Raw genomic sequence first — 14,543 nt, forward strand, 5'->3', positions numbered from 1 at the left:
ACGGCTGACCTGAGAGACAGCAGGCCTGCAGGCTCAAGGCCCCTCGTCGGCCCAGGGCACCATCTGGGGGCTGGCATGCTGCCCGTCAGCGCCGGCCTGGAGGCTGCCCGTCTCCTGGGCCTACGGTGGGGGTGGTGGGGATCCATGTTTTGCTCTGCTCCTAGCTGACCCCAGCCCTGCAGCTGGGGGGAGCTCCCTGCAGGGACGCCAGTGGGGCTGAAGGGCTGCCCGGGCCTCCCTGGCTGCTGGGGCTTCGGAACCACTGGACAGCTGGTGGATCTCGGCTCCTGATCGCCAAGGACCCCAGGGGTGGGCCTGCTGGGCCTGCTCAGCCACTGTGGCAAACCTGTAGCCTGGAGGCTGAAACAGCAGTCGTTTTTTGGGGTCTGGAAATCTGAGCTCGAGGTGCTGACCAGTCCGGCTCCTGGGGAGGCCTTTCCTGGCTCAGACGCCCCGTCTTGTGTGTCCTCCCTGGGAGAGACAGACTCCCTGGGGCCTCCTCCTATAAGGACGCTGACACTGTGGGATCGGGTCTCCACCCCTGACCTCGTTTAACCTTAATATCTCCCAGAAGCCCCACCTCCAAACGCAACCACAGGACGTCAGGCCTCAGCATGTGAATCTGGGGAAGCAACTCTGTCCACAGCAAGGAGTGCGCTGGGGCCCAGGCGTCCTCTGAGGGCCTCCGAGCTTCCCGGGGGAAGTCGGAAGGGTTTCACCAGCCATGCAGGGTGACCGCTCAGGACTGAGGGCTGGTCACCCCCCAGGTCAGGACCTGCACAGCTGAGCTCGGGGCAGGCAAGAGCACACGGGCACGCAGGCGGGCGGAGAGGAAGGTCAGAGCGAGCCCTGGCAGGCCGCCTGTGGCCCGAGTCAGGAATCGGCCTGTCCTGCCGGGATCAGCTCCTTCGTCTCTGGCTCTTGTCATGACCCTGGTGGTGCTGCTAATCTTAAACCTGGACCCGAGCTGAGGCCCGGAAGGAGGAGGGGCGGGTCCTGCTGCCGGGACTTTGGACCTCCTCCCGGGAGGAGCGGGGACCTCCACTGCAGGCAGAGGGACAGCTGTGTGGTGTTGCTGAAAGCCTCAGCATGGGTGGCTAAATCTGGGGAGAGAGGCCCTGGGGATGAGCAGGCAGGGGTGGCCTGGATTCGGGGGTGGGGGCTGGGCATTGCCCTCTTCCGAGCATTTTCCTGGGGGCCAGGGACCCGCATTCCCAGACTGCAGGGCCAAGCAGTGTCCCTAGTGAGAGGTGGTCACTGAGCCTGGGGACAGAGCGAGGCCCCTGGGGGGCTGGGCGGAGGACACAGCACAGAGGAGCCTGCCTGGGCTGGGAGCGTGCCCCAGAGGAGCCCAGGCACCAGGAAGGAAGTGGTTGTGGCACGTGTGGGCAGACCCAGGGTGGAGGGCCCATTGCACATGGAGGCCCCCAGCAGGGGTGGGGAGGACCCGGCTTTGCCACGCCCATCAAGGTCACCGGCCCCTCCTCAGCTGGCTGCCCAGGCTAGGGGCACCTTTGGGTCAGCGGCTGGAGGGGAGGGGGTCCCATAAAGGCGGGGGCAGTGCTCGGAGGAGGAGCACGGTTGCAGGCCGCCTGCACTGGACAGAGGGTCCCTCCGTCTGGGCGCTAAGGCAGCCCAATTCCTTTCATGGCGACGTTCCCGCAGATCGTGGTCACTGCGAATACCGATGAAGCAGACAAACCACACTTCTCTGCACAGCCTGCCAGGTGCCGAGACCCCAGCCCCCCCCTTTTTTTCTGGCCACACCATGTGGAATGTGGGATCTTAGTTCCTGGACGGAGGATCAAAGCTGTGTCCTGTGCACTGGGAACGCAGAATCTTAACCACTGGACCAGCAGGGACGTCCCCCCACCGCTGCCCTGTGATAGCCCTGGATGCACCAGGGTTTCCATTCATTCCAGGCACCACCCCTGATGGACACGGCCTATTCGGGCTGCTCCTGTGTCTTCACTGTACCATAACCTTCTCCACCAGGTGGGACCCCAGGGATCGCCTTCCAGATCTGTTTGGGGCGCTGGCATGAAGCGGGCAGCCAGGGGAGGTTAGGGTTGGGGGCGGGATAGGGGTGGGTGAGGGTCACTCCCAGACAAGCCTGTCCTGGTTGAAGCGGGTCACTACACCCAGAGGACACGTTGCTGACGGTAATGTCTGGACAGGCCAGCAGGGGGTGCGGGCGCTCAGAGAGACGCAGCGCCCGCAGGCAGAGGGACACACGCTCACGTGTGCACACACGCACCCCAGCGGGGCCCCCAGGACTCCCTGGAGACTGGGGTTTGCACATCAGCTGCTGGAAGCCCTGCTGCTGCAAGGCCATTATCCACGCGCCGGTCCATTCCCAGCCCCGGCTTCATGGGGCCCAGGAGAGGGAAGCCAGCGCCCTCTGCCTTGAGCTCAGGGCTCTGCAGAGAAGCCCCGTGTGGAGGGCGAGGCAGTGGGCAGGAGCACCGGGCCGAGGGTCACTCAGCTGCCGGCTCCCTGGCCACCTGGGGCTTTCACGTAGGTTCTCCTGACGCTCCTCAGGAAAAGAGAAAAGGCTGGGACGTAAGTCCCAAAGTCTCACTAAAGTTTAAAACTGTTCATTCTTTAGCAAGTGGCACTAGTTCTTATTCCAAAATCACTGAAATGACACCCGGCCCCTGTCTCTCTGTCTGTCTCTCTGTCTCCCAGGCCCACTGGTGGAAAGAGACTGGGGGGTGCTCCATGCTCCAGGGGAGGGGTGGTTGCCCAGCAAAGGGGAGGGTCAGGGCAGAGGGCCCTGAGAGGAAGCAGTGGGAGCAGGAGGGACACCCCTAGGGCCTGAGTCAGGAGGGGTGTGCTCCGCAGCTGTGGCGGGAATGGCTGCAGGATGGTGCTGTCCATGTGGGCTCAGACCCACCCAGATCACTGGCTTACCGCAGGGAGGGTGAGGCTCAGGCCCTGGCGGGTCTGCACGCTCCCTACACAGACAGACCCTGAGTCCCCAAGCCTGGAAGCCACAGCCTGACTTCAGATTTTCACAATTGAGCTAAAAACAAAAACCCAATTCAGCTGGGTCGGCATTTGTGGTGGCTCTCCCCGCAGGAGGTGATGGGATTCCAGCCGAGCTCCTTCAAATCTTGAAAGACGATGCTGTGAAAGTGCTGCACTCAATATGCCAGCAAATTTGGAAAACTCAGCAGTGGCCACAGGACTGGAAAAGGTCAGTTTTCATTCCAGTCTCAAAGAAAGGCAATGCCAAAGAATGTGCAAACTACCGTGCAATTGCGCTCATCTCACACGCAAGCAAAGTAATGCTCAAAATTCTCCAAGCTAGGTTTCAACTGCACTGCAGGAGACCTGAGTTCGATCCCTGGGTTGGGAAGGTCGTCTGGAGAAGGAAATGGCAATCCACTCCAGTATCCTTGCCTGGAGAATCACATGGACAGAGGACCCTGGTGGGCTACAGTCCATGGGGTCGCAAAGAGTTGGACCTGACTGAACTGAGAGACTAACACTTTCTTTTCAGGCTTCAACACTGTGTGAACCAATAACTTCCAGATGTTCAAGCTGGATTAGAAAAGGCAGAGGAACCAGATATCAAATTACCAACATCCATTGGATCATAGAAAAAGCAAGAGAGTTCCAGAAAAACATCTACTTCTGCTTAATCAACTACGCTAAAGCCTTTGACTGTGTGGACCATGACAAACAGTGGAAAGTTCTGAAAGAGACGGAAACACAGACACCTGACGCGCCTCCTGAGAAACCTGTGTGCAGCTCAGGGAGCAGCAGTTAGAACCTGACATGGAACAACAGACTGGTTCCAAATTTGGAAAGGAGTGCGACAAGGCTGTATGTTGTCACCCTGATTATTTAACTTATATGCAGAGTACATCATGTGAAATGCCAGGCTGGATGAAGCACAAGCTGGAATCAAGATTTCCAGGAGAAATATCAATAACCTCAGATAAGGACACCACCCTTATGGCAGAAAGCGAAGAGGAACTGAGGAGCCTCTTGATGAAAGAGGAGAGTGAAAAAGCTGGCTTAAATCTCAACATTCAAAAAACTAATATCATGGCATCCAGTCCTATCACTTCATGGCAAATAGATGGGGAAACAATGGAAACAGTGACAGACTTTATTTTCTTGGGCTCCAAAATCACTGCAGATGGTGACTGCAGCCATGAAATTAAAAGGTACTTGCTCCTTGGAAGAAAAGCTATGACCAACCTAGACAGAGTATTAAAAGGCAAAGACATTACTTTCGCAACAAAGGTCCATCTAGTCAATGCTATGGCTTTCCCAGTAGTCGTGTATAGATGTGAGAACTGAACCATAAAGGAAGCTGAGCGCTGAAGAATTGATGCTTTGGAACTGTTGTGTTGGAGAAGACTCTTGAGAGTCCCTTGGACTGCAAGGAGATCCAACCAGTCAATCCTAAAGGAAATGAATCCTGAATATTCATTGGAAGGATTGATGCTGAAGCTGAAGCTCCAATACTTTGGCCACTTGATGCGAAGAACCAACTCCCTGGAAAAGACCCTGATGCTGGAAAAGATTGAAGGCAGGAGGAGAAGGGGAGGGCAGAGGATGAGATGATTGGATGGCATCACCGACTCAATGGACTTGAGTTTGAACAAGCTGGGGGTTCATGACGTGTGTGCTGCAGTCCATGGGATTGCAAAGAGTCGGACACGACTGAGGAACTGAACTGAACTGAAAGCCACATTCTCAAGTGTCATCATTTATCTACAATGTCACCAGAAAACACACCATGGAGAACTGATGACCAGCAGGCCTCGGAGTGGCGGGACCCAAAACAGCCTGTTCCCTGCAGGGTGGCTGTTCAGACCTCCTGCCCAGCCCTCTCCCTCCCAGCCGTTCCCCTGGGTTCCAGGCTCCTGCCAACCTCAGCGGTCACAGTGCTGGACGCTCTAAGGGATGGCAGGGGTTGCTTTTTCTCTTACAACCACTGTAGAACGTTGAGGAAGCTGGGTGCTTGCTGTCTGTGGCCACTGCGGATTGAAGCCCAGAAGGCCTGGCTCTGGAAGGCCTGCCTTGACCGTCGGGAGCTGGAATGGCTGGTTGATGAGTGGACAGGTAGCTGGAGGGTGCAAAGAGGTTGCGTGAACTGGGAGCCTTGTCTGAGAGCTCCTCCAGGAGCCAGTTGGCCGTGGCGTGAGGATTCTTTGCAGCTCAGATCGCCCACCTGCAGGCAGTGCCCGGGCCACCCGGTGCGGAAGGCAGGGCTGGCTGGAGTCTGCCATCCCTTGAGGCTTGAAGGTCTCAGGCTCCGGGTACCACCTGTCGCCAGAGCCATGGGAGGTGCCGTGGGGAGGATCGGGGCCAGTATTACCTGGGGGCCCTGTTGCTGGAGCTGGTTGAGATGCCCAGCCCAGGAAACCTGACCTCCCAAGGGAATGGGGGTGGGAGGAGCCCAACGCATCGGGTGGCCGTGCTGGGCCAGGTGGCGGGTCAGGTGGCCGAAGTTTCCATGTCCATGAGTCCAAAGTGGGGCAGGTGTGGCTTGGGGAGGGGCTTACAGCTGGGGGCTGACCCCAAGACCTGGGAGCAAAGGGGACAGGGTCGGGGGGTGAGAGAAGGGCCAGTGGGGAGTCTGAGCACCTTGACCTGGGGCCCTGGGCCTGATTCCAGAGCCAGGTCAGCCCAGCCAAGGCTGGTCAAACCCCCACAGCTCTGGACTCTGCTGCTGGGGGGTCCTCGGCGAGGACAAAGCCCACCTCCTGCCGGCCACTGACCAAGTACCCCTGGCCCTAGCCTGAGGAGGAGATGCCCCCGACTGGGGCCTCCTCCTTGGCCCTGCAGAAATGTCCCCCAAGCCCTCACCTACCCCCACCCACCGTTTACCAGCCAGCCCTCGTCACCCACCATGGCCAAACCAGCAGCAGCCGGGGGGCAGGGCTCAGGCCTGGCCTCGGGGCCTTGGCACCTGTGGGAGGCCGTGCAGAGAGGCGGCGCCCGGGCAAATGCGGGCTTCCCCAGCAGGACAGGGCGACACGGGGCTGCGGGGACCCTTGCCGCCAGGACCTGCCCTGCTGGGTGGTCTCCTGTCCTGCCCCGCCCGGGACCATCCCAGCAGCCTCAGGGCCAGCCCGCCACCCCTGGACCATCCTGCCTCACCCCGCGGTGCCCGCCCCTCTCTCCCTCTCCCCGTCCTCATCTAAACTCCCCCAGGGCAATCATGACACTAGCCGAGCTCAGCACACAATTAAAGGCAGAAGACGGGAACTTAAGCCAAACAGCCTTGAGGGTCTAGGGCAGATAATAGCTGTTTCGACAGGTTTCAGAAGAAAAGAAGAATGAAAATTGACATTTACCGAGTGCCAATTTATGGCTCAGACGGTAAAGAACCTGCTTGCAATGGGGTAGACCTGGGTTCGATCCCTGGGTTGGGAAGATCCCCTGGAGGAGGGTATGGCAATCCACTCCACTATTCTTGCCTGGAGAATCCCATGGACAGAGGTGCCTGGCGGGCTCCAGTCCATGGGGTCGCAGAGTTGGACACGACTGAGCGACGAAGCACAGTTGCACTGTCAGGGGAGTTTCAGGCGTTTATTCTTCCACCCATTGTCCATCCGCCCACTGTCCATCAACCATCCATTCCTCCACGGTTCCTGCACCCATTCGTCCCTCCATTTATCCATCATCAGTCCGTCCACCCTCCCTCCTCTCATCCTTCATCCACCCCTCTGTCTACTAGCCATCCACCCCCAGCCACCATCTGTCCCTCTCTCCGGCCATCATCTCTGTATCCCTGCCTCCATTTATTCCTCCATCCACCCTTCATCCACCATCCACCCCCTCCACCCTTTCACCTTCATCTACTCCTCCACCACCACCCGTCCCTCCCTCCATCCACCATCTCTGTATCCCTCCCTCCATCCACCCACCCTCCATCCACCCACCATTCCACATCAGTTTCTGAATGTCCGAGGCACTGTGCACCGTCCTGGGTGCTGGAGCGAAGCAGGAAATAATACAGCGGTGTCCACAGAGAATCAAGGGCCACAGGCTGCTGCTGTGCCCCGGAGTCCTGCTGGGCTGGTGGGTACCATCCGGTTTGGGCACTGGGGTGGCTCAGAGCCTGAAGAGGACGTTCTGAAGGTGGGGGATGGACACAAAAATAAAGCCAGTCCTCCGGGTGTTGTCCAGGGGGCCCTGCATGTTTGGGGTCCAACTATGCATCCTCGAAAAGCCTGGGGCGCCCCTTCCTGGCAGTGAAGGCCTTACAGCCCGGCATCACCTTTCAGGGGTGCAGGGACTTTCCTGATCCCTGCTGAGCTCCCCGACACCCCTCAGTCTGCACCTCCACCACCCCCAACCCCCGCCTCACCCCTAACCACCCCCCCAACCCCTAACCCCCCCTCACTGTGCCTGCCCATGGACTCCTGATGGGCGGCCACAGAGGGTCGGGCTGGGCAGCTGGCCAGGGCCCAGGGGAGCATCCCAAAGTCAGTGAGATGCGGTGGCTGCGGGTCTGTGTCCGCCTTGGCTGAGGCGGGGGGCTGCCCGGGGCTGGGGACACCATCCCCCCAGGTTCGGGCTTTGCATCCTGCAGCCGCAGGGGCCTCCTTTCCCGAGGGCAGTGCTGTCCCTGAAACACACCCAACCCTTAGCCCACCCCTCACTGGGAAGCGTCTCAGAGCTGCCAAGGGAGCCCAGCCTTGCAGAGGATCTCACAGGGGCAGTGGGCCCAGAGCAAGCCTCATCTTCTGCAGGCCCGGAGGGGCGGGAGTTGCCCTCACAGCCAGGAGCCACAAAGGAAGCGAAACTGAAACGGGAGGCAGTGAGAGGAGCCGCCTCCCGGGCAAGAGGGCGCAACCCCAGGCGCCCCTGTGGGGTGGGGAGGGCTCCCTCACAGTGACCCAGAGGGAGCCTCCTGGGCTCTGCGGGGCTGGGACCCCAGGTGGCCCGTGTCTCACCTGGCCCTGCAGGACTAGGAGGGTGCAGGCCGTTGGCTGGAAGCTGCTGCTGCTCCGAGCAGTTTGTTCCCGGGAACCTGACCCACCTGGCCCTGGAGCTGGCCCCGCGGGAGGCCCCGCGTCACCCCCGCCTCTTAACCGGGCCCTGGGGGCACCTGCCTGGGGCACCAGGCGACCCTGGTTGCCAAGCTCATACACCCTCAGTGGGCTCCACTGGCCACAGCTCCAGGCCTTGGGGGCGTCCAGCGCCCTCCGGGCTGTGCTCCCCCGGGGCCTGCCGGCCAGGCACGTGCTTGTCATGGCAACGCTGGGAGCAAGGCTGCCTGGGCAGCCCAGCACAGCGGGCGCACGATGCCCCCGCCCTGGGGGACAAAGGAGCCTCGTCCACCATCTCCTGGGGGCAGTCTGTGACTCAGCACCCCAGCCACAGGGGGCGGCGAGGCCAAGACAGCGGGGCCGGCCCAGACTGGCCGCCTGGCTCTGCCCCGGGCTCCAGCCTGCAGCTCTGGGCAAAGGAGCCCCCTCATGGCGCCCCTGCAGCCTGAGAGGGAGGCGGGCGTCCCTGTGGGAGCTGCCCCGGACCCAGTCCCTTTCCAGCATCCGGCCCAGGGAGGCCACGTGCCCTCGGGCCCTGGCCGGGCTGCAGGATGGCGCCTTGAGCCCCCAGGCCCAGTGGGCACCATCCGTCACGCACACACGGGGGGCTCGGCCCGGGGAGACCCTGCCCCTTCCAGGGGAGGCCTTCCCGCGGACGCAGGACGCTCACGCTCCCCCTTCCTCTTGACGTCACTCGTGGGCTTTATTTTTAGAGGAGCGTTAGTATGGCAGACGAATCTGTTGGAGAGGATGGACCGCCTCCCGCCACAGTTTCCGAACGGGTTGCAGTTCAGGGCACCTGAGGAGCCGCTCTCCTCGTTGTCAGCGCTCGGCTGTTACGACGCCTTTTCACTCTCTTGTGAACTTGAGTGTTCCCGGGGGAAGAGGGGCTCCCGGACCCCTGGCTCAGAAGACAGGAAGGAGAGGCCCTAGAAGGCAGAGGCAGCACCCACTTCAGGGACCCACCTGCAGAGCGGGGGGCCCCCGCTGACCCTCCCTCCCACCCCCACCCCGCAGCGGCCGCGCCTTCCTCTGGGAGGGGGCGTGGTCTCGGGCAGCTAGAGAGCATCAGGCTTGAGTCCACAGACGGAGGGAGGGGGTTTACTAAATACAAGGCCGTCTGGATGCTCGCAGGTGAAACCCTGGGACTCTGGGTATCGTTCAGGATGATACGGGTGGGGTGGACGCAGCTGAGCCTGGGCAGGACGGGCGTCAGCTCAGGCCATCTGCCTCGCACGGTCAGACTCCTGCAGAAAAGCGCTGCAGGGGAGTGCCCGTGATGGCCCTGCTTCTGCAGTGGCTCCTGGTCCCCAGCAGGGACGCCCAGCTGCACGGCTTCCTCGTCGCTGCCCCCAGGAGTGGGCCCACCTAGGGATATGACCACAGGGCTCAGCGCAGTCACTGTGCGGACACAGGGCTGGGCCCTCCCAGCATCTGCAGCCCCGTCTGACCTCGTGGCTGCCCACGGGGCCGGGTCAGGTCCACTCCTGAAGGCTTCCCGCCACCCCAGGTTCGCCAGCTGCTCCTGGGTCCCGGGGGTTCGGGTCTGCTGTTCCCCTCCAGGCAGCTGGGAATCGACCCAGCTCAGCCCACTGCCCAGGCCCAGCCAGCAGGCTCTTCCCACTGGTGTTTACAGATACAGTCACAAGCAGAACAAAATTGAAAGCCCTGGTCAGCGGTGAGAAGACTGGAGAAGGGTGGGCAGAGGTCATCTGAGCCTGAGACCTCAGAAGCCCCCGGGACCAGCCCTCCACCCCAGGGGCACCTCCCTGGGGAGGCTCAGCCCCAGCTCCAGCCAGCCCCAGGGGTGCTCACGGGTGCTTGGGATTTGCCTCACATGCTGGGGGAAGCCCCCTGATCCCCACGGCTCTGCACGCTCCTCACTTCCGCCCCAGCCGTCCTGTCTGCATCTCTGAAGGCAGGTCAGCCCCATGAGGGCCCAGAGGGGTCCCGAGGCCTGAGCGCAGCTGTTCAGGGGGTAGTGCAGGCCTCCCAGCTCAGGCACAGCAGGAGGCCAGCGGCCCTGCCCCCCACCCCACTGTATCGCTCTCTCGATCTCTATCTCTGTCTCTGTTTCCCCCATCAGCCTCTGCTCACACTGCAGCCCTCTCTCCCTGGGAGCCTGCTCTGGGGTGGGGGGGCAGGGGAACATTCCAAGGAGACGCTGGCCTTCTTGAGGTGCTCACAGGAGCTGAGGAGCTGCTGATGGGGAGGGGCGCGGCCTCCAGGTCAGTGACGAGCCCCTCTGCGGTCTCCCACCAGACAGAGCCCAGCTCCCTGGAGTGACTGTTCAGGCCTCTGACCACAGGCCTCCCTGGCAACGGAATGAAGCCCCCAGGTGCCTTGTATGTGTGTGTGCATGCGCGTGTATCCACACATGTGTTGTCTTGGAGGATGGCTCCAAAGGGCCTGGGCCGTCTGGATGGGACCTGGAGACAGGCCACCGTCCAAGCTGTCAGCTCCTCTCCTCAGATGACAACGGTCCCGTCCCTCCCGATGCAGCGGGGTCTCTGGGCAGCTCCAGGTGACGGTGGGTCCCCTGGGCCAGCATGGACTACAGCCCGCGGGGGCCCGCCTTGGTCTGACCCTGTGGCTGCCCTGGCAGGGCCAGTGGGACATGCCGAGGAGGGCCACTCCCATCAGAGAGGCCAGTGCCGCCTGACCTCCTGAGTGACTGCCAGGCGGTCAGGCGGGCAGCATGGCTCCTGTTCAGATGGCTGATGGCACTGACTGCCGTGGATGCCCAGAGCCCCCCTCCCAGGCCTAGCCCATCACCTTCTGTCCACAAACCACTCCAACACTTGCCTTTAGGGTCCCCTAAAGAGCCCGAGCGCTGCCACGAGACCTGGCTTCTGGAAGCTAGGCTGCGGGTGCGTGCGTGCTCCCCTAGCACGCTTGTATGGCTGGGACGCAACTGTTATCGTCTGCTTTGCAATTGTCTGTTTCCATTTCCCTGCTCATCCTCAGAGCGCAGCCCCTGCCCACACGGGGCCGAGGGCCTGGGGGTGCAGTGGGCCTGTTCACCTGAGGTCCACTGGCCAAAGTCAGCGCGGCCCCAGAGTCTTCCAGACTTCCAGGACCACAGACAGGGAGCCTGGCTGGGCTAGGCCACTGTGGGCACCGCAGAGGCAAGGCTGGGGGTGCAGGCTGTCCTCAGGCAGAGGCCGGGAGGGCACCTCACCTGACGGGCCCTGGACAGAGGGAAGAGAAGGCCTCCCGAGTCAAGCCTGCCCACAGCCGCCTCTGGTCTCAGGGTGGAGTGTCAGGGCAGAGGAGGGCTCAGTGGTCCTTTCCCAGCTGGGTGCTTCTGATGACTGCTGATGACCTCCAGGGCTGTTCCCTTTTCAGTTCTGGAAAACGCGTTATTTCATATTTCCCCAGAATTTCTAGAAAATTCCAAAATAAGAACAAAAGGAGGGAAGAAAACAGAAGAAGTAAAAGCAACAAAGAAAGACAAAGCTATCATTCTTTACAGGTTAAAAAAAAAAAATCCCTGCAAACCACAGAGGAAACTGGGAAAACAAGCGAAAAATGGAATTTAGAGTTCTGGGAGGTGGCAGGTTACAAAACAAATACACAACAGCCAGTAATGTTTGTCCTGTTTTGGTTTTTACATTTCAGCATAATTACAAGATCCATTACAGTAGCAACAAAAAATGTGAACATGCGTGAATTAATATAATGAGAAAGACTTGTGGGACCCGGGTGGAAAGATTAAACACCTTAAAGACAGTTTCCAGCAAGTTTACTTTTAGAGTGAATGCCTTTTCAATCAAAACATGACGGCACTTGGGGGAAAACTTTCCACAGTGATTCAAATATTCGTCTTGAGGGGAAAAGATTGAAGGCAAAAATGGCCTAGAGAATACTGAAGACCAGGGGTGGGGGTGCTGAGGCAGGACTGCCGTCCTGTGAATCTTGGGGAACAGAGGGTCTGTGGAGACCCCACTTCTGCCAGGAGGGCCTTCTGAGCACCTAGAAAAAGCCAGGAAGGCTGTGCAGGAACGAGATGGGAGAGGCTGGGTGTGCCTGCAGGTGTGAGCGGGAGTGAGATGGGAGAGGCTGGGTGTGCCTGCAGGTGTGAGCAGGAGAGATATGGGAGTGTCCAGATGTGCCTGCAGGTGTGAGCAGGAGAGAGATGAGAATGTCCAGGTGTGCCTGCAGGTGTGAGCAGGAGAGAGATGGGAGAGGCCAGGTGTGCCTGTAAGTGTGAGCAGGAGAGAGATGGGAGAGGCCAGGTGTGCCTGTAAGTGTGAGCAGGAGAGAGATGGGAGAGGCCAGGTGTGCCTGCGGGTGTGAGTACAGGGCTCTGCTCACCCTCTCTGCTGCTATGTGGTTGGAGGTGAGGGAGATAACGAGAGGGTGAGTGCAAGAGGGGAGTCTTCACCCACAGCTCTCCACCTCTCCCCCTGTGCTCTGGGGGCCTCTAACCCTAACTTCTCATCTTCCCTCGTTAGCAGATCTCCAAACGTTGGCAGGTCCATGTCCCAGTCTTCTCAACAGGCAGGTGTGGCCACATGACCACATTCTGGCTAACGGTGTGGTGTCTGGTTTCTGGGCCACGTTCTGGGGAGGGGTGCTGATTGTCCCTTCCACTGTTTCCTCCCTCCACTACTGGAATACAAATGTGAGGGCTGGACCAGGAGCAGCTATGATGGATCAAGAGGTGAATGAAGGGAAACTATTGCTGCTGAACACCCACCTCCTTCAAGTCACTGACTGAATGTCACCACCTTCTGGCACTGCTGCAACATCCCACTTAAAATCTCACCCCCAGACCCCTTCTCTTTCTGTCTCTTACTCAGAGCTCTTGTCGCTGCCTCTCATATGGAACTCAGGCTTCAGAGCTGCAGGGACTCCGGCCTCCTTGCATCATCCCAGGGCTGGGCTCTGCTAGGCACCAGTACACATTCAGTGAATGAATGAATGAGTGAAGTGGTGCACGTGAGTGAGGTGCGAGGCGGATGAACCTGAGGCTGGAGGGAAAGCAAACTGGGCACCCCTGGGGGCCCTGCCGTGGACACCCAGGGACAGGTGGCTAGTTCTTGCCCAGGGCCCCCTTGCCTCCCCAGCCCCACCTTAGCCCTCCTGCCCTCCCGGGGCTTCTACCAGGTAGAATTCTGAGGGAGGCCATCTGCCTGACCTCCTGGGCTGAATGACTAGACCCTGGTGGCCAAGAGGCCAGAGTGGGGGGTGGGAAATGCCAGGCCAGGGTCCCTAGCCCCCAGAGTCTCCCCGTGGGAGGCCTCCACCCTTGGTCACTGGGGAGTCTTGGTCCTGGCCCTCAGTGGGCATTCTCAAGGTCCCCAGGCCACCGGCTGCTTCGGGGGTGGCCGCACTCCCCATACCCCGCCGGACCTCCAGCGTCCCTGGCCTGTCTCTCCCCAGACCAGCCCTGGCGCCTGGGGCGGGGTCTCCGAGGTTTTGCAAGGAGACCCCGCGACTGCGCTCTCCTGAAGAGACAGTACCGGCTTCCAGAACAAGGTTTCAGCGTCTTGGGGAGCGCAGGGGCGCTCTGCGAAGGTGGGCACAGCCTCTGCCCACGGCCGGACGGCTTTCCGCGGTGCCCGCGTCCCTCTCTGCGCTCCGGGCTGCCCCGCCCGCCCGGCCCCCGGCGCCCACACCCGCGCCGGCCTAGGTCCCAGGGGCTCAGGGTCCACTGGCCTCTCGGGTGCAGCCCGTCCGGCCCCGCCCCTCCAGGCCCCGCCCCTCCCCGCCCTCCCCACACCGGGCCCGCCCGCGTCCTCGCCGCCTTCGCAGCGCCCGCACCCGGAGACCGGGGCTGCCGCTGGGGCCACCATGTCCCAGCGCTTTGTGGTGACCCCCGCGGCGGGCGGGACGGGGGACGCGGGGCCCGGGCCTGGGGGCGGCGGCGGTCAGAGCTGCAGCTCCGGCCGGGGCCCCGACGCGGACCCCGCACCCTCCCCGGAGCCGCCGGCGGTGGACGCGCTGCCCATCCTGCGCTACTGCCGCGAGCCGAGCCGCTACTACGGTAGGTCGCCCCCTCGGGGCGCCGCTTCCTCCGCGTCCGGGGCGCAGGGCCGGGCCGGCGCCGTGGAGCTCAGACGGTGGCCGGGGATCCGGCGGGAGGACTCCGGGGCGCTGACCTCAGGGCCGCCGCGGGTGGTTGCATGGTGTCGAACTGGGGTTCACCTGGTGCGCCCGTCTGCCTTGCTCCCCGGGGGGGGGAGGGCGGGGGAGGGCCTTGGCTTAGCGCCCCTCATCACGGTCCCCCTACCTGTCGCGGGGCTCCGGACAGAAATCCGTCCTGGGCCGCTGTTCCTGGGGACTGGCTGGTGACAGCCCCAGGCTCTTAGTGACATCACCGCTCTGGGAGTGCAGGGTCCAGGCCAACTCAGCTATGGTGTGTAGGGGCGGGGACTCGGGGACCACCAAGGAAACGCTGGCCCCTCCGGCAGCCTGAGGTGCTTGGAGGACCGCCAGCCCCCGCCCGAGTCCCCGCTGTGTCCTCCCCAGTGCCCCCACCCCTGCCTTTCATTCCTGAACCCCTGCCTGCGCCTC

At 61.5% G+C, this 14,543-nt stretch overlaps 1 long non-coding RNA gene across 1 annotated transcript; it reads right to left on the reverse strand.

Moving 5' to 3' along the window:
• Positions 1 to 4,735: 4,735 nt before the first annotated feature.
• On the reverse strand, positions 4,736 to 7,007 carry LOC129632788 (uncharacterized). The gene is made up of 3 exons (XR_008704667.1): positions 6,909 to 7,007; positions 6,321 to 6,510; positions 4,736 to 5,086 (listed from the first exon to the last, which is right to left on the reverse strand). It is a non-coding gene; the product is annotated as an uncharacterized LOC129632788 (long non-coding RNA).
• Between the last annotated feature and the right edge of the window lie 7,536 nt (positions 7,008 to 14,543).

This window comes from Bubalus kerabau, chromosome 18 (genome assembly GCF_029407905.1).
Source record: "Bubalus kerabau isolate K-KA32 ecotype Philippines breed swamp buffalo chromosome 18, PCC_UOA_SB_1v2, whole genome shotgun sequence".
Lineage (NCBI taxonomy): Eukaryota > Metazoa > Chordata > Mammalia > Artiodactyla > Bovidae > Bubalus > Bubalus kerabau.